Source organism: Antechinus flavipes, chromosome 3, assembly GCF_016432865.1.
Source record: "Antechinus flavipes isolate AdamAnt ecotype Samford, QLD, Australia chromosome 3, AdamAnt_v2, whole genome shotgun sequence".
Taxonomy (NCBI): domain Eukaryota; kingdom Metazoa; phylum Chordata; class Mammalia; order Dasyuromorphia; family Dasyuridae; genus Antechinus; species Antechinus flavipes.
In genome coordinates, this window is record NC_067400.1 from 236,265,102 (window position 1) to 236,289,140 (window position 24,039).

The window sequence follows — 24,039 nt, forward strand, 5'->3', positions numbered from 1 at the left end:
GTGCGCATGCGTACTCTGACATTTTCCGCTCATTTCTCCCCGGTCCCTATCCATTTTGGAACACCTGCTCCATTTGCCGAGGCGAGGGCAGCTGGGGCGACTTTAAAATCTGGTTCTTTATTTCTCCCGCGACCAGGCGCCGTTATCATTCCCAAATCTACGGAATTCAAGTCTAGAGAGTAGGTTCTTTCCGTTATTCTCGCTGGTGGGCATCTGAGCGTGGAGTGCACTTTTCGGCCGGAGCCTGGGCTCTGCGGATCGCCGCTAAGCCTCCTGAAGTCTCCGGCTGTGGTCTCTGTGGGATGCGGGAGGTCTAAGTGAGCTCCTGGCAGTCGGGCTTCCAAAGCAGCTGCCCTTATCTCCTGTCCCGCTTCTCTGCCGCCGGACTCGTTCCGCTCCGGGGACGTTGAATGCGGTGGGACCTTGGTCATTTCAGAAACGCCCAGGGCGGGAGGCTGGCAGAGCCAAAAGCTTCGGTTTCTTAATATTTCTCTACAACCTTCTGGGGATTAGAACGGAGGGTGCTGTAGAACACTTAATAATCTCTTTTCATCTTTGTTTCCTGAAGCCCTGTGGAAAGTGAACGGAAAATGCCGACCCTTTTCGTTAAAGCTACATTTTTTAAGGGGGGGAAGGGAAGAAATGTTCTGATCTCTTGCTATATGATGTCCAGAGAAAAACAAATAACTTTGCTTTTTTTTTTTTTTTTTGCATGTTTTAATATCTAGTAAATAAACCTTTCATTCATGACCATGACAGAAGTAGCTTAGGTACTGTGGAAAAGAATTCGTATAAATTATCTTAATTAAAAGTGAGAAATTAAGTTGAGAGAAGACAAGATTGATCTCGTTGCCTTTCATTAAAAAAAAAAAAAAACCTCTGGGGAAATAAATAAGTTAATTTTTATCTACCCTCTTATAAGGAACAGAAACAATATTTGAACCATAGTGGTTCCTTTCCCTTTCTTTTTTTCTTTTTTTCTTACAGCTAGGATGATGTCTAAATTTTCCCCGAATATATTTCAGTGTTGGTGAAAGAGCTCAAATCTCCATTTAAAAAGCCAGGTCACATCTCGAAGAGATTGATAATTCATGATTTAGAAAGGTGGGTAATAATTTTTATGGCATTATATTTTACACCTATAGATATGAGCATCTCTTCTGTAGGATGTTTCTTCAAAAATTATTGTAATACAAATGCTTCATATATCCCCAACTTCATAATTCTGTTTTTTTAGGCTTCTCTATGTTTTTATGTATACATATATACAATATATTAAAAGTTTTTGCAGTAGTTCGATTTTCTTTTTAACATTTTTTTTTGTAACCTTGATCATTATAGAAGTACTCCTTATTTTCTGGACTGGGGCTCACTCTTTGAGATAAATTTTGATTATTTTGGAAAACCCTCAATCCAGCAGATCACAATTCTTCCCTCCTTACTGAAACTTTTTGTTTTTATACTTGTCATTTCCATTTAACTTTGTACCCTTCCTTGTAGTAAAGAAAAACATTTCAAAAAAACAAACAAACCCAACCAGCACAGCCACGTGAATATTCCATACAGCATATACCCCTTTTCACAACCCTGGACTTCACCTTTTTCCTGAGAGGGGAGTGTATTTTATTCTCAATCTGGAATATTTTAATATTATTGTTATATCATCATAATTATTGGGTATATTTTCTTAGTGCTGCTCTAGTTGATGTGAATCATTCATAGTTTTTTTTTTTCATATTTCTCTACATCCCTCATAGTTCTTGTTTCCTATAGTATAATAATATTTACTTTCATATACCACAGCATGTTCGGCCAAACCCCAACTGATGGCACTTATTTTATTTTCAATTTGCTACCCAAAATAGTGCTTCTATGGATGTTTTCTTATGAGATATATTTTCTTATGAAATTGTTTTTCTTATGAGATCTTTGTTTTGGTCATTGTCCTCTATGTGCTCAGTAGTGGTACGGCAGCATTAATGTATGTAAGTCTAGTCAAGCATTTATTAAGCATCTACATTATCTTACTATCATTGTGCTAAGGGCTGTGGATATAGAGAAAGGTAAAAAACTGTCTCTGCCCTCAAACAGGATCTAACATGGGACATACTATGTAATCTGTATGCAATACAACATACGTAGGATAATTAATAGATAATCCTATAAGGAAGACTCACCTGCCAGAGTTCAGATCTGACCCCAGACAGTAGCTGTGGGACACTGGGCAAATGACTTAACCCTGTTTACCTCAGTTTCTCTGTAAAATGATCTAGAGAAGAAATGGCAAACCACTCTAGTATCTCTGCCAAGAAAACCCCAAATGGGGTCAGGAAGAATTGAAACTCACCAAATAACAGCAATTTAAGTAGTTTAGTGTTAGTTTTATTCCTCCTATTATTGAGATTCCAGGTAAAATTTTTTTTGTTTTAAATAAAGACTGTGTGCCAGGGATTGTGCTAAGCACTAAGGATACAAAGAAGGAAAAAAGTCCCTACTTTTGAGGATTTCACAATCTGAGGGAGAAAGATAATACACAAAAGAAATCTGGAAAGTTGAGTGATTAGGATGAGTTAAAGAGGAGTACAACCAGGTAAATACTGAGGAGATCGCTAGCCTGGGCACACACTCCTTCCAAGAAAGTTCTAGGATGATCTTGCTTTTCTCTACTCTCTCCAGTAAGAGGGAAAGAAGAGTCCCAGAGCCCAGAATGATTGAGGAGGGTGATACTGTCCTTGGGAGCATGTTGAAGTCCAGAAGAAGGTAGTGTGGTGGGAAGTGGAGGTTGGCCTGGATGGAGGTTCTTAGAGAAGTTCTTTGTCCTTCACTTTCTTCAATTAGAAGGAAGGAAAGAGGGAGGGGTTCTATTTTCTAATAAAAATAGAACTCTTCTCCAATCACTTAAGATTCATAACCAGCAACTTAGCTGAATTATTTTGAAAAGAAAAAAAACCAGGGAACATTGAAAACTCAATTCAAGAAATGAGACTAGAAACAAGATTTTTACAGAAATTAACTATGGAACTAGAATTTTGTTAAATTTCTTCTTAATAAAAAAAAAATCATTGGTAGCCGTCATCTTGGGCAACAGCAACAGTGAACTTAATTAAAGAGAAATGAAACTACTTTTTACTGAAAATTGCCATAGATACTGAAATAATTTCAATACTATGTATGTGTGTGTGTGTGTGTGTGTGTGTGTGTGTGTGTGTGTGTGTGTGTGTAAGTGTGAGAGAGAGAGAGAGAGTTCTAAATACTTAATAGAAAAGTTAAGTGAATTATGGGAGGAAATAGTGGAAGTATAATGGAGGATTTAAATGTATTTCTTTCAGAACCAAAGTAATCCCAAAATAAACAAAAAGTTAAGCATTTGAATAGAGTTTTTTTTTTTATAGTTAAATATGATAAATCTCTAGTGGTTATTGAATAGAAATAGAAAAGGATATATATATATATATGTATGTATTCTCATGTATATGTGGCAACTTTATAAAAATTAACCACATATTAGTGCATAAAATTCTCACAGACAAATGCAGGAAAAAAAACTATTAAACACATCCTTTATTGACCATAGTTCCATTAAAATTATAGACTAAATCCATGTTTAAAAATTGGTAAATCAAAGGACAAATGAGAAAAATGATAAATAATTTCATTAAAGACAAAACAATGAGATAAATTAGCAAAAATTTTAGGATGTGATTTTTTAAAAATTTTATTTAATAATAACTTTGTATTGACAGAATCCATGCCAGGATAATTTTTACACGACATTATCCCTTGCAATCACTTATGTTTCGTTTTTTCCCCTCCCTCTCTCCTCCCCCCCCCCAAGATGGCAAGCAGTCCTATATATGTTAAATATGTTGCAGTATATCCTAGATACAATACATATTTGCAGAACCGAACAGTTCTCCCGCTGCACAGGGAGAATTGGATTCAGAAGGTAAAAATAACTCGGGAAGAAAATCAAAAATGCAAATAGTTCACATTCATTTCCCAGTATTCCTTCTTTGGGTGTAGCTGTTTCTGTCCATCATTTCTCCAATGAAACTCAGTTAAGTCTCTTTGTCAGAGAAGTCCACTTCCATCAGAATACATCCTCATACAATATTGTTGTCGAAGTGTATAATGATCTCCTGGTTCTGCTCATCTCACTTAGCATCAGTCCATGTAGGTCTCTCCAAGCCTCTCTGTATTCATCCTGCTGGTCATTCCTTACAGAGCAATAATATTCCATAACATTCATATACCACAATTTATCCAGCCATTCTCCAATTGATGGGCATCCATTCATTTTCCAGTTTCTAGCCACTACAAACAGGGCTGCTACAAACATTTTGGCACATACAGGTCCCCTTCCCTTTTTTAGTATCTCTGGGGTATAAGCCCAATAGAAACACTGCTGGATCAAAGGGTATGCACAGTTTGATAACTTTTTGGGCATAATTCCAGATTGCTCTCCAGAATGGTTGGATTCGTTCACAACTCCACCAACAATGCATCAGTGTCCCCGTTTTCCCGCATCCCCTCCAACATTCATCATTATTTTTTCCTGTCATCTTAGCCAATCTGACAGGTGTGTAGTGATATCTCAGAGTTGTCTTAATTTGCATTTCTCTGATCAAAAGTGATTTGGAACACTCTTTCATGTGAGTGGTAATAGTTTCAATTTCTTCATCTGAAAATTGTCTGTTCATATCCTTTGACCATTTATCAATTGGAGAATGGCTTGATTTTTTATAAATTTGAGTCAGTTCTCTATATATTTTGGAAATGAGGCCTTTATCAGAACCTTTAATTGTAAAGATGTTTTCCCAGTTTGTTACTTCCCTACTAATCTTGTTTGCATTCGTTCTGTTTGTACAAAGGCTTTTTAATTTGATATAATCAAAATTTTCTATTTTGTGATCGGTAATGGTCTCTAGTTCATTTTTGGTCACAAATTTCTTTCTCCTCCACAAGTCTGAGAGATAAACTATCCTATGTTTAGGATGTGATTAAAGCAGTCTAGAGAGAAATGTAGCACTTAACAGTTTTATCAAAAAAAGAAGGGAAGAGAAAATCAATGAATTGGGCATAATAGGGTTTTTTAGCCTATAAAAATAATTTTAAAATCCTAGTTAAATATCAAAAAAGGAACTTTGAAGATCAGAAAAAAGTCAGTTAATAATTCTGAATAAAAAAATAAAAAAAATAATAATTCTGAATAAATAAATGGATGAATTTACTAATTTGATTTTTAAAGAGCAAAAACTATAAAAAATGAAAAAGAATTTATAACAAATAGAGAAATAAAAGATATTCTTAAGAATTTTTGCTCAGCTATATGACAACAAAACCTCTAACTTAAGTGATATGAATAAATTTTTACAAAAAATATAAACTACCCAGACTGGCAAAAGGAGAAATAGGGAATTTAAGCAGTCCTAAAACAGAAAAATATATATACAACTTTAAAATACTTTTTACCTAAAACACTCTTTATAGGCCTAAATAATTGGGAAAATACTATTATGGGTATATTATGCCAATAAAATAAAAATGAAAATAATATTTCATGTTTTAACTATGACAATCAGTTTACCAAAGTATTACTTTATAGGACTAGAAGTAGTAATAGAAAAAAGTAATCTGAAGAAACAAAAGATTAAAATTAAGAAGAGAAATAATGAAAAAAGTGGGAAGGATGGGAGCCTAATACCAGATTTAAAATTATACTAATGGAGCAATAATTATCTAAACAATTTGATACTGGTGAAAAAATAAACGGATCACTCAATACAACAAATTAGGTACTCAATATACAGGAGCCAACAAGTATTTGATGAATTCAAATACCATAAATACTCTTATTAGAATAAGAACTATTTGAAAAGGAAAAATGCTGAGAAAACCAGAAAGCATTCTAGCAGAGTTTAAGTTTAGAACAATGCTTCATAGCAAGATAAGTTCTGAATGTATACATAACATTAATAATAGATCATACAGGCAGCTAAATAGTGTAGTAGATAGAAGACTAGCCCTGAAGTCAGCAGGCCCTGAGTTCAAATATGGCCTCAGACACTTAATTCTTACTAGCTGTGTGACCCTGAGCAAACCCTCAATTGCCTTGCAAACATTTTTTTTTTAAGTAGGGGAAATGTAAACTCTTTGAGGGAAGTGAATAAAAGACCATGCCATAAATTAAAGAATTAACCTTTCAAATCTAAATAGTAGCGTTCATGACCTAATGAAATGTGATACAAAGAGAAAATGGATAGTTTTGATTATAAAATTGTTTTAAATTTTGGCACAAATTTAATATAACCCATATTAGAAGGGGGTAAAAATCTTTGCAACAAACTTATTGTGGCAAAAACAAAAAAAAAAAATCTCACTTCAAAATATATAAGGAATTGATTGAAATTTATGAAAATAAGTTAGTTCTTATTTAATAAATGATCTAAGAATAAACCTAAGCTATCTATAACCATGTGGGGGAAAAATGCTCCAAATCACTAGTAAGTAGAGAAACATAAATTGAGACAATTCCAAGTTCTTCATACCTATTAGATTGGCAAACCCAACCAAAAAATTACTTGTTGAAGGAAGCATAGGAAAATAGGCTAATTGATTACTGTGTGTGGCGCTGTGAATTGATCCAGCCATTCTGGCAAGCACTTTGGAATTGTGCTCCAATTCCTATTGTAGTTACTAAACTATGCTTGTATCCTTTGACCCAGTGGGAGTCTTTTGGCTGCTCTGACTGCCAAGTACCACTTAAAATCATCTATGTGAAGCTTTTCCTAACCTATTTTCTATTACCTTCCCTCTTTTGATTATTTCCTATTTGTTATGCAAATAGCTTTTTTGTGCATAATTGTTTCTTGCCTCCATTAGTTTGTGACTGCAGAATCTGTCTCTTACCTCTTTTTGTATCCTCAGTGCCTGGTACATAGTAGATATTTATTGACTGATTAATAGTGATACTAATACTATGCCTATATTTCAGTAACAAGCTTATCTATCAAAGAGGAAAAGGATCTCCTTTTAGCAAGGTTTTTTGTAGTTAGAAATGATTATAAACTGAGGAAGTACACATCAGCTGGGAAGTGGTTGAACAAATTATTGTATATAACTGTGATGGAATACTATTTTGCTGGAAAATGGTTTCAAAGAAACTGAAAAGAATAAAAAGCCCGAGTTTCTGAGCAATTAATAATCAATTTATTAATTAGTCTAGCTGATAATAAATTGATGGCCAGTGCTTTGAATTCCTTAAATATTTTTAGAAAAAAAGAATGCCCCTGACAGGAAGAATCAAGGCTGATTGGTGAACATTTAATGAAGGGGTAGGCCTATTAATGAGAAGATGGGCAAACAGTTTTCTTCTCCTTCTGGGAACATAGCTTGATCATGAAACTTGGCCCCCTCCAACATTCTGGACAGAGGAATTCATTTCTACCTAGACCACTCTGCTTTGTTCTTCAGGAATTGAGTTGCCATAACCTCCAATGGAGGGGTGCCAGGATTTGGGCATAATGTTTTTGGGGTTGAAATTAGATTCTGTTTAAACTCTTAATAGAAGGAAGATTTCCTAATTGAGTGGGGCTGTGCACATTCCTGGAGGATTTTGGACCATCTCGTTTTATCAACAATGTTCTTCAGATACTCTATAAGGACTGGTCTCTGAATGAGACAATAAAGAGAAAAAAAACCTTAATCCTAATTTAATAACTGGCTATTAATATAATAGAAAAATAATCATTTCTTTCAAAACATAGAAAGACTTGTATGAACTGTTGCACAGTAAAGTGAACAGAACTACAAGAAAAATATGTACTTTAATAATGTAAAAATGAAAAATGTTGAAAGACTTTAAAACTTTAATCAATACAGTAACCATCCATAATTCCAGAGGAACATTGAGGAAGAATGCTGTCTACCTTCTAACAAAGAAATAATGGACTAAAGATATAGTATGACACAAATGTATATATATTTTAAGTTATTGTTTATTTTTAGCATTCTTTTTTTTTTAAATTTTAAGTTCCGAATTTCCTTCTTCTCTCCCACCTCTTGAGAAGTAAAGTAATATGATATGATATTATATATGGAGACACACATTTTTAGACTTGGCCAATAATATTTTTTGGGCTTGATTATATTATTATTACATATATGTTACAAGAGATTTTTCCTTAATTTTTCAGGAATATGGGGATAAGATAAGAGGGAAGAAAGAAAAAAAAATAATTTGATAATTGAGAGGAGAAAAGATCTAATAAAAGAAGCCAAACAATTTTTATTTCTATTGTATAACCAGTTACTTGGTGGTAAGAAATGGTATTGCCAGACAGGTACAAAAACAGAGAAAAAAAATTATTGAAAAATAATGTTATACTTGTCTTGTACTCAGAATATTGCCTCTAAAAATTTTAAGTTCTTGCTGCACTTTAACAATTGTAGACATAAAGTATTTAACCTCTTGGTACTTGACTTTTATGATGAAAGATTAAGTGGCTCTATATGATCTGAATACTAGAAAAATGACTACATTTATAGTCCTTAACAGTTTGCAAAGTGTCCATGTGAAAAATAAATCTTCACCTTGTAGTAAAAGGTCATTATTTCATTGATGAAAAGGCTTTTTCTTTTACTCCTAGAAGTTACATAGGAGTAGCTTCAGTTTTGAAGCAGATGATTTCATCTTTTATATCAAATATTCTGGTTCAACAAATATTTGTTAACCACCTACAACTTATCTGGCATTACTCTGGGCATTTTTAGAGACAAAACATAAAACTGGGTTTGTGTCCTTAAAGAAGCTTAACTCCCTTTTAATGAAATGAAACTAATTTAATGAAATAGTTTTTTAATGAAACTATGTTCATGAAGCAAAAAAATATATAAAATAATACATGAATAAATTTCCCCTAGTCAACAAAAATTCATTAAGTTCTGTTTATGTGGCAGGTATTGTACTAATTGTGGAAAATAAAAAAAAAAAGTAAAAACAGCCCTTGTCCATAAGAAGCTCACATTCTAATGAAGGAGAGAGCATGTATACAAATAATTGTAGGTTAATAGAAGGCAATTTTAGAGAGGGAAGGCACTAGCAGCTAATGGCACTAGGAAAGATCTCTGCAGAAGATGACATTTAAACTGAGATGTGAAGGTAGAACAGGGACTCAGAGAGAGAGAGAGACAAAAGTGAAAGTAATATAATCCAGGCATAGGGGATAGCCAGAGCAAAAGCAGGAAAATGAATAATCCACTGCTCTGTGTAAAGAGTAAGTAAAGCAGTAAAGCTGAATTGTAGAGAGCATTAATCTGCAAAAATCTAGAAAGTTATAAAGAGCTTTAAATTCTAGAGTCAGTTGATAAGCATTTATGAAGTGCCTGCTATGACCATGTACTGTCCTAAATACTGGAGATTAAAAAGAAGTCAAAAGCTAGTCTACCATCAAGGAGTTCACAGCCTAATAGAGACAAGAAGGTATATACAGTATAGATAGGAAGTAATAAACAGAGAAAAGGCACTCTTAAGAAATTGGGAAAGGCTTCCTATAGAAGATAGGATTTTAACTGGGACTTGATGGAAGCCAGGCAAGGAAAGCTAGGAGTTAGAAACAAGGAAGGAAAGCATTCTGGCCATGGAATAGTCAGGTGGGAGTTGAGTATCTTGTTCAGTGATCAGCAAGGACGACAATGTCATTGGATTAAAGAGTACATGGAGGGTGATATATGTAAGAAAACTGGAAAGGTGAGAGGAGAAGTGAAGCTATGAAGGTTTTTGAATTCCTAGCAGAGGATTTACATTTGACACTGGGAGTGATAAAGAACCACTGAAATTTATTAAGTAGGGAGCGGACATGGTCAGATCTGTGCATTAGTAAAATCACTGACTGCTGAATGAAAGATGGACTGGATTGGAGAGAGACTTGTGGCCTGCACATCACCCATGCAGACTACTAGGATAGTCCAGGTTTGGTGAGATTGGGGACTTGTACCAGGACAGTGTCAGATGAGAAAGAAGACAAAAGAGACTTGTTGCAAAGATGAAATTGCTAGTCCTTGACATCAGATTGGATATTGGTGGGAAGAAGCGAGAATTAGGAGCATAGGATAATTGCAGGTTTCGATCTAGGGAATTGGAAGGATGATGGGGTCTTTGACAGTAATAGGAGAGGTGGAGCCAAGAAGACAAAGTACCGAGAGCATTTCTGCTGGGTTCCCCCAAACCCCTAAGTGAAAAGTATGTTAAATTCTGAGTGGGATAACAAAAAGCAAGTGAAGACCTGAGGCTAGAGACACTGTCCTATGCCCCAGGCTAGAGATGATTGCTATACTAACAATCTGCTATTTAAAAAAAAAAAAAAACCCACAGGCAAAGAAAAACCCAATCATAGTTACTATGAGAATGGGGAAGACCAGGGTTCATCTTTCAAAGAGGACATTGAAACAAAAGTCTCATATCCCAAAGGTATTACATGGTCACCTGCCCAAAAAGACTTTAAAGAACTTTAAAAAACTTTTAAAAAATGAGATTTGAGAAAAACTTTTTTAAAAATTCAAGAAAAAGATTATGAAAAGAAAGTCAGCCAACTAGAAAAGGAGATCTAGAATCTTTAAGAAAATGGCTCCTTGAAAACTAGAATTGGGCAAGGGAAAGTCAGCAAAATTATGAGACAAAAAATAAATCAAAATATAAAGAATAAAAAAGGAAATGTAAGATTTCATAACATATCTGGAGAATAGATCAAGAGGAGAAAACATAATTGGACTACGTGAAAGCTATGATCAAAGAATTTTGATACAATAATACAGGAAATAATCAAAATTGTCCTGAAACCGTAGAACAAGAGAGGGAAATAAAAGTAGAAAAAATTCATCACCACCTGAAAGACATCCTCTGAGGAAACCCTACAACCAAATTTTGAAACCCCCAGCTAACAAGAAAAAAAAATTTAAATATGGTAGAGCCATAATTGGAATCACAGTGTTAAGAGTAGATACATTAAAAGACTGCAGATTTTGGAACACTGTATATCAAAGAGCAGAAGAACTAAGGTTACAACTGAAAATTTCATAGCCAGAAAATTTAAACATAATCCTGAATGGTAGAAAAAATATTAAATGAATGTCAGATTTTCAGGATTTTGTTGCAGAGAAAACCTGAACTTGATAGAAAATTTGACACATAAGATCCAAGAGAAATAAAAGGTAAATATCAAGGACTAATTTCAAAAAGTCCATAGAAATGTAAATCATATGGCCAAGATTGTCATTAGTAATTCTGTAATTTAAAAGACAGATGGATAGAGCTTTGGGCATAGTTCCAAATTACTTTCCAGAATGGTTGGATCAGTTCACAACTTCACCATACAAAAAAAAGATAAAAAGAGTAATTATGTTATACAAATGAGATATAAGAGGAAGAACTGGCACAGAGTAATTAAATGGGGGTGGGAGGAAAACTGATAGTTCTGGAATCTACTCACATTGGGTATGGATTAAAAAAGAAACAATACATATCCAAATATATATATATATGGAACAATACATACATACATACATATATATATATATATATGGATATGAATTGCTCCTTTAATCTTATTGATGCCATGATATATATTTTTATACATTATAAGATAGATATACATATGTATAGCTATATGGGCATATATAGATATAGGAGAAGGTAGGGTATACAAGAGTGTGGAGATTAATGAGGAAGGAATGGGGGGAGAAAAAATAAGGGAGGGATCCTGAAGAGGGAGGTAAAAAGCAAGGCATGGCATCAGGTAGAAGTAAAACATAGGAGTCAGCAGGATTAGGAAATAAGAGATACACGCAAACATAATGTTCAGGAGTACAATTTATTAGAAAAAAAAAAGCATAGGTCATAATCATTGATCTCAGACAAAGTTAAAACAAAAGTAGATTTAATCTAAAAAGTGATATAGGAAAATTATACTATACGTCAACCATATTAATATTGTTTTAGACTATTTAAAATAACTAGATAGTTTAAGGTAGGAATATTGCTGTGATGTAGGAAATGAAGAGTTGGTGGATTTAGAAAAACATGGAAAGACCTGGACTTAAGAAGTATGATATTAAATACTTGAGAGAAACAGAGAACAACTAATGCATACTAAGGCCTTTCATAGATGTTTATAAATGTGTCTATGTGCAGGATTATAGACATTTATGTATATGTATGTATATGTACTTGTGTGACTATATATAGCATATGTAAATATATGTATATATAAATATATTGGAGTTTAATTCTAGTCTTCTTGGAGGAGGTAAGGGAAGGAAAGGAGAAAAAAGAATAAAGTACAAAATGCACAACAGAGAACGAAAGAAAACCTACAAGGAAGCAAAGAAAAGATGGACAGTCCTTTATACAATGTTTAGAGTTATTATATAAGCTATCTTTTTTTTTGCTAGGTTCTTTTTTTTTAGTAATAGCTTTTTATTTCCAAAATACATGCAAAGAGCTTTCAACATTCACCCTTGCAAAACCAAATTTTTCTCCCATCCCCCTACTTCCCAATTCTTTTGTGTATATTTTCACATTTATCATATTGCACAAGAAAAATCTGATCAAAAAGGAAAAAATGAAAAAGAAAAAACAAGCAAGAAAACAACTGAAAAGGTGAAAATACTATGTTGTGCTCTACATTCAGTTCCCATCCTCCTCTCTCTGGATGCAGATGGCTCTTTTCATCACAAGTCTGTTGTTGAAAACAGCCATGTCACATAATCATTGATCGTCACATAATCATCTTGTTGCTATGTATAATGTTCTCGTGGTTCTACTCACTTTATTTAGCATTAGTTCATGTAAGTCTCTCCAGGCCTTTCTGAAATCATCCTGTTCATCATTTCTTGTAGAACAATAATATTCCATAACATTCATATATCATAACGTTCTCAGCCATTCCCCAAGTCATGGTCATTCACTCAGTTTTCAGTTCCTTGACACTATAAACATGGCTGCTATAAACATTTTTGCATATTTAGGTTCTTTTCCCTTTTTTATAATCTCTTTGGGATACAGGCCCAGTAGAGACACTATTGAATCAAAGGATATGCACAGTTTGATAGCCCTTTGGGCATAGTTCCAAATTACTCTCCAGAATGGTTGGATCAGTTCACAACTTCACCAACAATGTATTAGTGTCCCAGTTTTCCCACATACCTTCCAACATTTATCATTATCTTTTCCTGTCATCTTAGCCATTGTGAGAGGTGTGTAGTGGTACCTCAGAACTGTCTTAATTTGCATTTGTCTAACTGATTTAAAGCATTTTTTCATGACTAGAAATAGTCTTAATTTCTTCCGAAAACTTTCTGTACATATCCTTTGACCATATATCAATTAGAGAATGGCTTGTATTCTTATAAATTTAAGTCAGTTCTCTTTATATTTTAGAAATTAGGCTTTTATCAGAATCCTTAGATGTAAAAAATTTCCCCCAGTTTTCTACTTCCCTTCTAATTTTGGTTACATTGGTTGTGTTTGTACAAAAACTTTTAAATTTAATATAATCAAAATTATACAATTTGCATTTCATAATGTTCTCTAATTCTTCCTTGGCCATAAATTCCTTCTTTCTCCACAGATCTAAAAAGTACACTATCCCTTGTTCTTCTAATTTGCTTATAGTATCACCCTTTATGTCTAAATCATGAACCTATTTTGATCTTATCTTGGTATAAGGTTTTCAATGCCTAGTTTCTGCCATATTAGTTTACATTTTCCCAACAATTTTTGTCAAATAGTGAGTTCTTACTCCAGAAGCTGGAGTCTTTGGGTTTATCAGACACTAAATTACTATAGTCATTGACTATTGTGTCTTGTGAATGTAACCTATCCCACTGATCAACTACTCTGTTTCATAGCCAGTACCAAATGGTTTTGATGACTGATGCTTTATTATATAGTTTTAAGTCTGGTGCAGTTAGACCACCTTCATTTGAATTTTTTTCATTAATTCCATTGAAATTCTTGACCTTTTGTTATTCCAGATGACTACTGTTTTCTTTTTCTTTTTTTCTAGCTCTCTAAAGCAATTTATTGGCAATATATAAGCTTTCTTGAAATGAAAGTTGTTTCATATTTTGAATTCTATCGTGTTCTCTTGTGCACATAGCAATTTTTTTCTTTGTTTTAAATAAAATACTTTTAAAAAAATATGAAATATCAACAGAAAAGAAACTGACCTGCAAAATAGATCAAGGAGAGATAACATAAGAATTATTGAACTACCTGAAAGCCTTGATCAAATGAAGAACCTCAACATCATATTTCAAAAAATTGCCCAGATATCATTTAACCAGAGGGCAAAGTAGAAATTAAAAGGATATACCAGGGAGTTCAGGGGAATGGAGTGAAGCCAGGAAGCTGCTTGAGTTCTCCCAGTTTCCCTTGAAAATCACATGAAACTAAATCTCTGAACAGATTCTGACAGAATGAAACTACTCTGCAGCCCAAGATAGAGTTGGAAGAATTTCAAGAAAGGTCAGTGTCACTGGGGTGAAAAGGGTATTAATATAGCCCAGCTGAGATGGTGTTTGGGAAAGCCAGTGAGAGGATCTTAATCACAACAGATCAGCAACTGAAAACGCTGGATCCTGGATCAGTAGTGAAGCAGACCAATGGGGCAGCCTCCAGTCCCACTTCATAGGGCAAATTGCCAGCTAGGGAAATTAGTCTGTTTCCTGGAAAGCAGGAATAACTACTCTCTGTTATGAGTAAGACACCAAACACAAGGAGTCTTTGTTCTAAAAGCAAAAGCTCAGAGCTGCACAGGAAACTTGGGACAGTACCCCCTTTATCCCAGGAGTACCCCCAAAAGAGGAACTAGAAAAAAAGAAGGAAAGAAAATGAGTAAGAAACAAAAGAACCTTAACCATAGAAAGTTACTATTTTGACAAGGAAGACTAAAACACCAACTCAGAGAAGTAGAAAATGTTTACAGAGGAACTCAGGATGATATAAATTGATCTCAAGTACAAAGATATTCCTTGGAAGAGCTCATAAAAGATTTTAAAAGTTAAATAAGAGAGGTAGAAGAAAAAATGAGAAAAGAAACTAGAGGTATGCAAGAGAGAGTCAAAAGCTTGGAAAAGGAAGGAAAACAATTCTTTAAAAACGCAATAGGCCAAATGCCAAAAAAAAAAAAAAAAAAAAAAAAATCCATTGAAGATACCATCTTGAAAAGTAGAATTAATTAAATGGGAAAAGAGATATAAAAGGTAACTGAAGAAAACCACACATTAAAAACTAGAACTAGACAAGTAGAAGAAGCTAATGTCTCTTGAGACAAAGAATCAGTCAAACAAACTAAAAAGAATGAAAAAAATGGAAGAAAATGTAAAATACCTCACTGGAAAAACAGCCAGCTTAGAAAATAGATCCAGGAGAGACAAATTAAAAATTATTGGTCTACTTGAAGGCCTATAACCAAAAAAAAGCCTGGATAACATTCTTCAAGAGATTATCAAGGAAAACTGCCCTATACGCTGGAACCAAAGGGGAAAATAGTCATTGAAAGAATCCATTAATTACTTCCAGAAAGAGATCTCACAAGGAAAATCCCAAGGAACATTGTTGTTGCAAAACTCCAGAACTGTAATCTCAAGAAAAAAATACTACAGGCTGCCATATAAAAACAATTCAAATATCAATAGTCAAGATTGCCCAGTTCTGGAAGCTTCTACAATAAAGGATGAGAGAGCTTGGAATATCATTTCTGGAAGGCAAAGGACCTGGAGTTACAACTAAAAGTAAGCTTCCCAGCAAAAGGCTGATCATCATCTTTCAGGGGAGGAGATGGATCTTTAATGAAGTAAGATTTTCAGTCATCCCTATTGAAAAAAAACAGAATCAAATACAGGACTTGAGAGAAGCATAAACAGAAAAGAAGCTATCAATTACCTGAAATAAAAGCGACTCCCAAAGGAAACTCTCAGGAACATTATAGCCAAATTAGAAAGCTCCTGGGTCAAGGAGGAAATACTACTAGCAGCGTAAAGAAACCATCAAATATAGAACCACAGTTAGGATCACACAAGACTTAGCTGCTATCACAATAAAGAAGCTGAGAGTTTGGAATATGACATTCTGGAAAGCAAAGAAACTGGGATTGCAACCAAGAATAAACTAACCAGCAAAACTGAGGAAAACTGCATAAGGTGAGGGAAATGGAAGTGGGGGAATGAATATTTAATGACATAAAGAATTTTTAAGTAGACTTGTTAAAAAGACCAGAACTGAATAGAAAATTTGACATTCTAACATAAGACTTGGGAGAATCATAAAAATGTAAACACAAAAGAGAATCAGTCTATTCACATTCTTCTATAGGAAGATGATACATATAACACCTAACATTCTTATTTTTAAGGCAATTAGAAGGAATATATTTAAGAGAACATGGGTATGAGTCTACTAAGTTGAGATGATCTAAAAAAAAAAAAGCTGAAAAAGAAGAGGCAAAGGAGAAGAATGAGGAAAATTATCTCACATAAAATAGAAATGCAAGGATATATATATATATATATATATATATATATATATATATATATGGAGAAAAATCTGAACTGGTTCTGAACATCTCATCTCTACTGGTTCAAAGAGGGAAAAACGTGTGTATATATATGTGTATGTGTACATATACATATATTGTATATATACATGTACATATAACTACATACATATACACCCAATTGAATGTAGAAATTCATCTTTCTCATCATGGAACTGGAAGGGAAAGGTAGCTAAAAGAAAATGGGAGTGGGAAATGGCAAGAGGGAAGGTAGAGTAAAGAAGGCAATGTTCAAAAGATAATAGTAATGATTGGAAAGAGAGAGGACTTGAGGGAAAGATAATGGGTTAAGTTTTGGACATGTTGAGTTTTAAAATATCTATGGGATATCCAGTTTGAGATATCTAGTAGATTATAGGAAGCTATTGGAGTGTACTATATGAGAGTATATGGCTGGGAGTGTGACATGATCAGACTTGTATTTTAAGAAAATCTTCTTAGTAGCCTATGTGGAAGATGAATTGGAGTAGAGACAAACTTATGTCAGAAAAGCCAAACAGAAAACTATTGCAATAGTATAGACAAGAAGTGATTAGGTCCTAAATTATGATGGTTGTTGTGAACTCATAGAGGAGACATATATACTAGAGATGCTGTAGAGAAAGAATCAAGATTTGGCAACTTATTGGTTATGTGGAATAAATAAAAGTGAGGAATCAAAAATGATACTAAAAAATGACACAAGCTGGGTGATTGGAAAAATAGGAATAGTTTGATAGTAATCAAGAAGTTAGGGCAAAGTGTAGGTTTAGAGGAAAGTAACATATTCTCTGTGATTAATTCTGTTTCATAAGCCCCTCTGGCTCTTATTGACTTATTAGTGTTTACTTAGCTTTTTTTTTGAGAAGTCCCTGCCATTAGATGATCTGGGACTTTGGCTGAAGTTTTACCTGAAGGTACTATTGTCTTTGCCTAAGTAGTGGTTGGAATATAATTGCACCTGGTATGGTATGGTATGCTATGCTCCTGGCATAGCCTTTCTACATGTGGGGGGTAGAATATAGCACCTTTGCAATTTGGAAAGTTCACATAAAATTTTTACCTTCCCTTTGGACCAGAGAAGAAATCTGAATTATTTTGTATTTAAAAAACAATGTTTACATTATATAATACTGTACACATATTTCTGAGTTTATAAACTTTTTCTGTCATCTGCTTTATGTATCATATATGGCTTCTATAAAATTCCCCAAAAATTCTCATTTAATTTCTTATGCTAACTCACGACATCAAAACTGCGTTAGAAAAAGTTGCAATGTAGAATGGACAACTGTATTAGCTAATGGCTAGCATTTATTTAGCATTTTCTATGCCAAGCACTGTGCTAAGCATTTTACAATTATTATCTGATTTGATCTTCTCAACAATCCTAGAAGATAGTTGCTTTTTACAGAAGAGGAAACTAAGAGGCAGAAGTTAAGTGACTTGTCCATAGTCACACAGCTAGTTAATATCTGAGGACAGTTTTAAATTAAGGTCTTTCTGAATCTAGGTCTTATACTCTATACTTGTGCCACTAGGTTGAAAACAGGCATAATAATGTGCCACTGGGTTGAAAACAGCCATAATAGAGCGAGGGAAGGAATATAGGATATGGCAGAGGAGGTGTTAGGAAAATAGAATTGGTGTGAATGTATTGGAAACTAGTTTCATGATTACTCCTTGGGGTTAGGCCCCAGACCACAACTTCAGAGACCATTGTTCTGAGACTGTGGTGGGGGACAGGCTCAATGTGTTTCTGTAAAACTGATAAAAGTTTCAGGGAAGATGTTATCATCTAGGCCCAAGTCCTGCCTTCTGTGTCAATGATACTTTAATTCTGCCTCCATTTATGGAAAATAGTGGTTAAAAGATAGGTGGAAGAAAGATGATGTAAAGAAAACTACCTACTTTTTTCTTATAAGTAAAAATAAGAATTAAAAGTAAAAATAAGCCAGAGAACACAACTTTAATAGCCTGGGTCAAGTATTAGGATATTTTTGTTTGAAATCTCTGTTTGAAAGCTCAATAGCTAACAAAGAGAATAATTCAGATTTCAAAAGTTTAACAAAGTACATATTATCTAATATCTCTAGGACTGTTACTATATCTGTAAAATGACCAGACTATACTGGATTATTTCCAAAGTTTTTTCAATCTCTAAGTCTATGGTTCTTTTAAATAAATCTTTCACAAATTACAAATCTTTCCAAATTTTGTTTGATCCTACATTCATATTCATCAGCTTACAAATAATTATTAAGTGTCTATTATATGCTAGACACTGTACAATGCTCAGGATTCTATTCTACTATGGTTAAAATACCTTAAAAGTACTCTTCAATAAATATAGACATTGATCTAGTTGGGTTAGATAATCTTTGGACATTGTTAAAATTAATTTCATCAATGTGGGGAACTCTATCTGGTCTGTTTCTGCATTCCTGGAGCTCTGGGGATTTAAGTGACATGTATAGAGTGAGAAACATAACATATGTTAAGAATTAGACTTGAACCCAAGTCTATACTTGGGTTCTTACTCTATCTTACTCTATCCATCCATATCTTACTCTAATGCCATCTTCTATCCAATGTGCCAGGATGCCTCTCAACTTTTTTTTTTTAATAAGTCCATATAAACTTTGCTTTCTTTCTGTGTGGAGAGGCAGGACTTTGGAGAAGTATACTTGAAACAAGGTGTTAATTCAGTGAAATGGATAAGACAATGGTTATCTAATTTACCATGGTGATTAATAGTTCTCTAGTTCAGTATGATTGATTTAATCTAACAACAAGGGGACTTGTTAACACAGTGGAATTAAGATAATGATCCTCTAGTTTACATGTATTTAGTATTTCATATAGTTCCTCAAGTTGACACCTGTTCTATAAGACTGATACCTATGATGATGTACTTGTAATAAAGTATATAAGAGCTAAGAGATTTGGGAGGAAGATAGACATCAAGATAGAGACCATCCTGGTGGCTCTCATGCCTCCTGCACTTTGGGAGAGACTGTTTCAGACTGGGAGACTGAAGGAGACAATAAAGACTTTGAACTTTATTACTGACTATTCTCATGGTGATAATTCTGCTGAAACCAAGGCGGTCCAAGATCTCCAGAAAGCTAACTAGAACATTACATTTCTGATTCATCATATTTTATCAACATTTTAAAAAAAGTAACCAGAAACTACTTCATACCTATGTAGAATTTTAGTGCTTTAATCATTTAAGAATTTGAGTTATTTGAAGTAAATTTTTAATAATTATATTACAACTTGCATTTTCCCAAGGTGTTAGGTATGTGATAAGAAATACTGAATATTTTTTTAAAAGGACATGTTGACTATTTTAGTCAAGATTAAAAAAAAAAAAACAACTTTTGAAATACTAATTATGCAGAAAGTAATTCCCTAAAACTTGTTGTTCAGTTCAGAAACGGTAGTAAATTATGTCCAAGGAGTACCTTGTTTAATTTATACTATGTTTTAATTTGCTGAGGAATTGTAACGTGCATTTATCTTGTTATCTGTAATGCTTTAAAATGGACTTCATCTAATTGGTCTCAGTGTTTTAAGAATACTTAACATTCATGGAACCTATACAAAAATTGACCATATATTAGGACATAAAGACCTCAAAATCAAATGCAGAAAGGCAGAAATAATAAATGCATTTTTGTCAGATCATGATTCAATAAAAATTACATTCAATAAAAAGCCAGGGAAAATAAACCAAAAAGTAATTGGAAATTAAATCATCTCATCTTAAAGAACGAATGGGTGAAGTAGCAAATCATAGATACAATTAATAATTTCATCCAAGAGAATGACAATAATGAGATAGACATACCAAAATTTGTGGAATGTGGCCAAAGTGGTAATAAGGGGAAATTTTATATCTCTAGAGACTTACTTGCATAAAATAGCGAAAGAGAAGATAATATTCAATATTAGGAAAACTATTAGCATGATTGACTATATCAATAACCAAATTAACAAAAACCATATCTTTATCTCAATAGATGCAGAAAAAGCATTTAATAAAATCCAAAACCCATTCCTATTAAAAACACTAGAGAGTATAGGAATAAATGGACACTTCCTTAAAATAGTCAGTAGCATCTATTTAAAACCATCAGTAAACATCATATGTAATGGGGATAAACTGGAACCATTCTCAATAAGATCAGGAGTGAAACAATGTTGTCTGTTATCACCATTATTATTCAATATTGTATTAGAAATGCATGCTTTGGCAATAAGGGAAGAAAAAGAGATTAAAGGAATTAGAGTAGGTAATGAAGAAACCAAATTATCACTTTTTGCAGATGATATGATGGTATACATAGAGGATCCTAGGGAATCAACTAATTAGCTATTAGAAATAGTCTACAACTTTAGCAAAGTTGTAGAATACAAAATAAATCCATATCATCAGCATTTTTATACATCACTCATAAAATCCAACAGCAAAAGATACAAAGAGAAATTCCATTTAAAATAACTGCCGATAGTATAAAATATTTAGGAATCTATCTGCCAAGGGAAAGTCAGGAACTATATGAGCAAAACTACAAAACACTTTCCACACAAAGTCAGATCTAAACAATTGGAAAAATATCAAGGGCTCTTGGATAGGTCAAGCAAATATAATAAAGATGACAATGTAACCTAATCTATTTATTTAGTACTATACCAATCAGATTCCCAAGAAACTATTTAAATGACCTAGAAAAAATAACAGAATTCATCTGGAAGAACAAAGGGTTAAGAATTTCAAGGGAACCAATAAAAAAAAAAATCAAATGAAGGTGGCCTAGCTGTACCAGACCTAACACAGTATTATAAAGCAGTAGTCATCAAAACCATTTGGTACTGGCTAAGAAATTGACTAGTTGATCAGTGGAATAGGTTAGGTTCAAAGATCAAAATAGTCAATAACTATAGCAATCTAATGTTTGACAAACCCAAAGACCCCAGCTTTTGAGATAAGAATTCACTATTTGACAAAAACTGCTGGGAAAATTGGAAACTATATGGCAGAAATTAGGCATTGACCCATACTTAACATCGTATACCAAGATAAGGTCAAAATGGATTCGTGATCTAGACATAAAGAATGATATTATAAATAAATTAGAAGAACATAGGATAGTTTACTTCTCAATCCGGTGGAGGAGGAAGGAATTTGTGACAAAAGAAAAACTAGAGATCATTAATGATCACAAAATAGATAATTTTGATTATATTAAGTTAAAAAGTTTTTGTATAAAGAAAACTAATGCAGACAAGATTAGAAAGGAAGCAATAAACTGGGAAAACCTTTTTATAGACAAAGATTCTGATAAAGGCCTCATTTCTAAAATATGTAGAGAATTGACTCAAATTTATAAAAAATTCAAGCCATTCTCCACTTGATAAATGGTAAAAGGATATGAACAGACAATTCTCAAGATGAAGAAATTAAAACTATTTCTAGTCATATAAAAATATGCTCCAAATCATTATTAATCAGATAAATGTAAATTAAGACAACTCTGAGATACCACTACACACCTGCCAGATTGGCTAGAATGAAGGGAAAGATAATGCAGAATGTTGGAGGGGATGTGGGAAAACAGGGACACTGATAGATTGTTGGTGGAATTGTGAACACATCCAGCCATTCTGGAGAGCAATTTGGAACTATGCTCAAAAAGTTATTAAACTGTGCATACCCTTTGATCCAGCAGTGTTTCTACTGGGCTTATACCCCAAAGAGATACTAAAGAAGGGAAAGGGACCTGCATGTGCCAAAATGTTTGTGGCAGCCCTGTTTGTAGTGGCTAGAAGCTGTAAAATGAATGGATGCCCATCAATTGGAGAATGGTTGAATAAATTGTAGTATATGAATGTTATGGAATATTATTGTTCTGTAAGAAATGACCAGCAGGATGAATACAGAGAGGATTGGTGAGACTTACATGAACTGATGCTAAGTGAAATGGGCAGAACCAGGTAATCATTATATACCTCAACAACGATATTGTATGAGGATGTATTCTGATGGAAGTGGATTTCTTCGACAAAGAGATCTAACTCAGTTTCAATTGATCAAGGATGGACAGAAGCAGCTACACCCAAAGAAAGAACATTGGGAAATGAATGTAAACTGCTTGCGTTTTTGTTTTTCTTCCCGGGTTATTTATACCTTCTGAATCCAATTCTCCCTGTGCAACAAGAGAACTATTCGGTTCTGCACACATATATTGTATCTAGAATATACTGTAACCTATTTAACATGTATAGGACTGCTTGCCATCTGGGGGGAGGGGTTGGAGGGAGGGAGAGGAAAAATCAGAACAGAAGTGAGTGCAAGGGATAATGTTGTAAAAAATTACCCTGGCATGGGTTCTGTCAATAAAAAGTTATTGAAAAAAAAAAAAAAAAGAAATGACCAACACAATTAGTTCAGAGAGGTCTAGAGAGAGTTACATGAATTGATGCTAAGTGAAATGAGCAGAATCAGGAGATCATTATGCACAGCAACAATAAGTATATATAAGAAGATCAATTCTGATGGAAGAGGCTCTCTTCAACAATGAGATGATTTAAACCAGTTCTAATTGTTCATTAATAAACATAATCATCTACACCCAGAAAGAGAATTGTGGGATGTGGGTGGGGACCACAGCATAGCATTTCCACTCCTTCTGTTATTGTCCACTTGCATTTTTGTTTTCCTTCTCGAGGTTTTTTCTATCTTTCTAGATCTGATTTTTCTTGTGCAGCAAGATAACTGTATAGTGTGTGTGTGTGTGTGTGTGTGTGTGTGTGTGTGTGTGTGTATTGGATTTGCCAATTTTTAACATATTTAACTGTGTTGGACTACCTGCCATCTAGGGGAGGGGATGGGGGAAAGGAGGGGAAAATTTGGAATAGAAGATTTTATAAGGGTCAATGTTGAAAAATTACCCATGTATATGTTTTGTAAATAAAAAGCTATAATAATAATTTTAAAAAGAATACTGAACATTAATTCTAGTATTCTTTTTGTATCAACATTGTTCATCTTTGTTTATATATTTCTTTTTGTATAAATCTTTTTATTTTCAAAATATATGCATCGATAATTTGACATTGACCTTTGTGTTTCAGATTTTCTCCTCCTTCCCTTCATCCCCTCTCCTAGATGGCAAGCAATCCAATATACGTTAAACATGTTAAAATATATGTTGAATTCAATTTGTATAAACATATTTATACAATTCTCTTGCTGCACAAGAAAAATCAGATCAAAAAAAGAAAGTAAATGAATAAGAAAACAAAATGCAAGCAAACAACAACAAAAAGAAGGAGAATATTATGTTGTAATCCACATTCAGTTCCCACAATCCTCTCTCTGGGTGTAAATGGCTTTCTTCATTCCACAGTCATTGGAACTGGCATCAGTCATCTCATT

The 24,039-nt window shown here is 33.6% G+C and overlaps 1 protein-coding gene across 2 annotated transcripts in view; it reads left to right on the top strand.

Moving 5' to 3' along the window:
• The window catches only part of C3H2orf15 (chromosome 3 C2orf15 homolog), a 30,072-nt gene that overhangs the window by 740 nt on the left and 5,293 nt on the right, over positions 1-24,039 (top strand). Inside the window, exons 1-2 of one of the 2 annotated variants that reach the window (XM_051984706.1) lie at positions 14-179; positions 988-1,104. The gene's annotated coding sequence lies outside the window, so the exon portion shown is untranslated. Of the gene's footprint in view, positions 1-13; positions 180-987; positions 1,105-24,039 lie in introns of those variants that run through there. The other variant, XM_051984707.1, reaches the window with a different exon arrangement.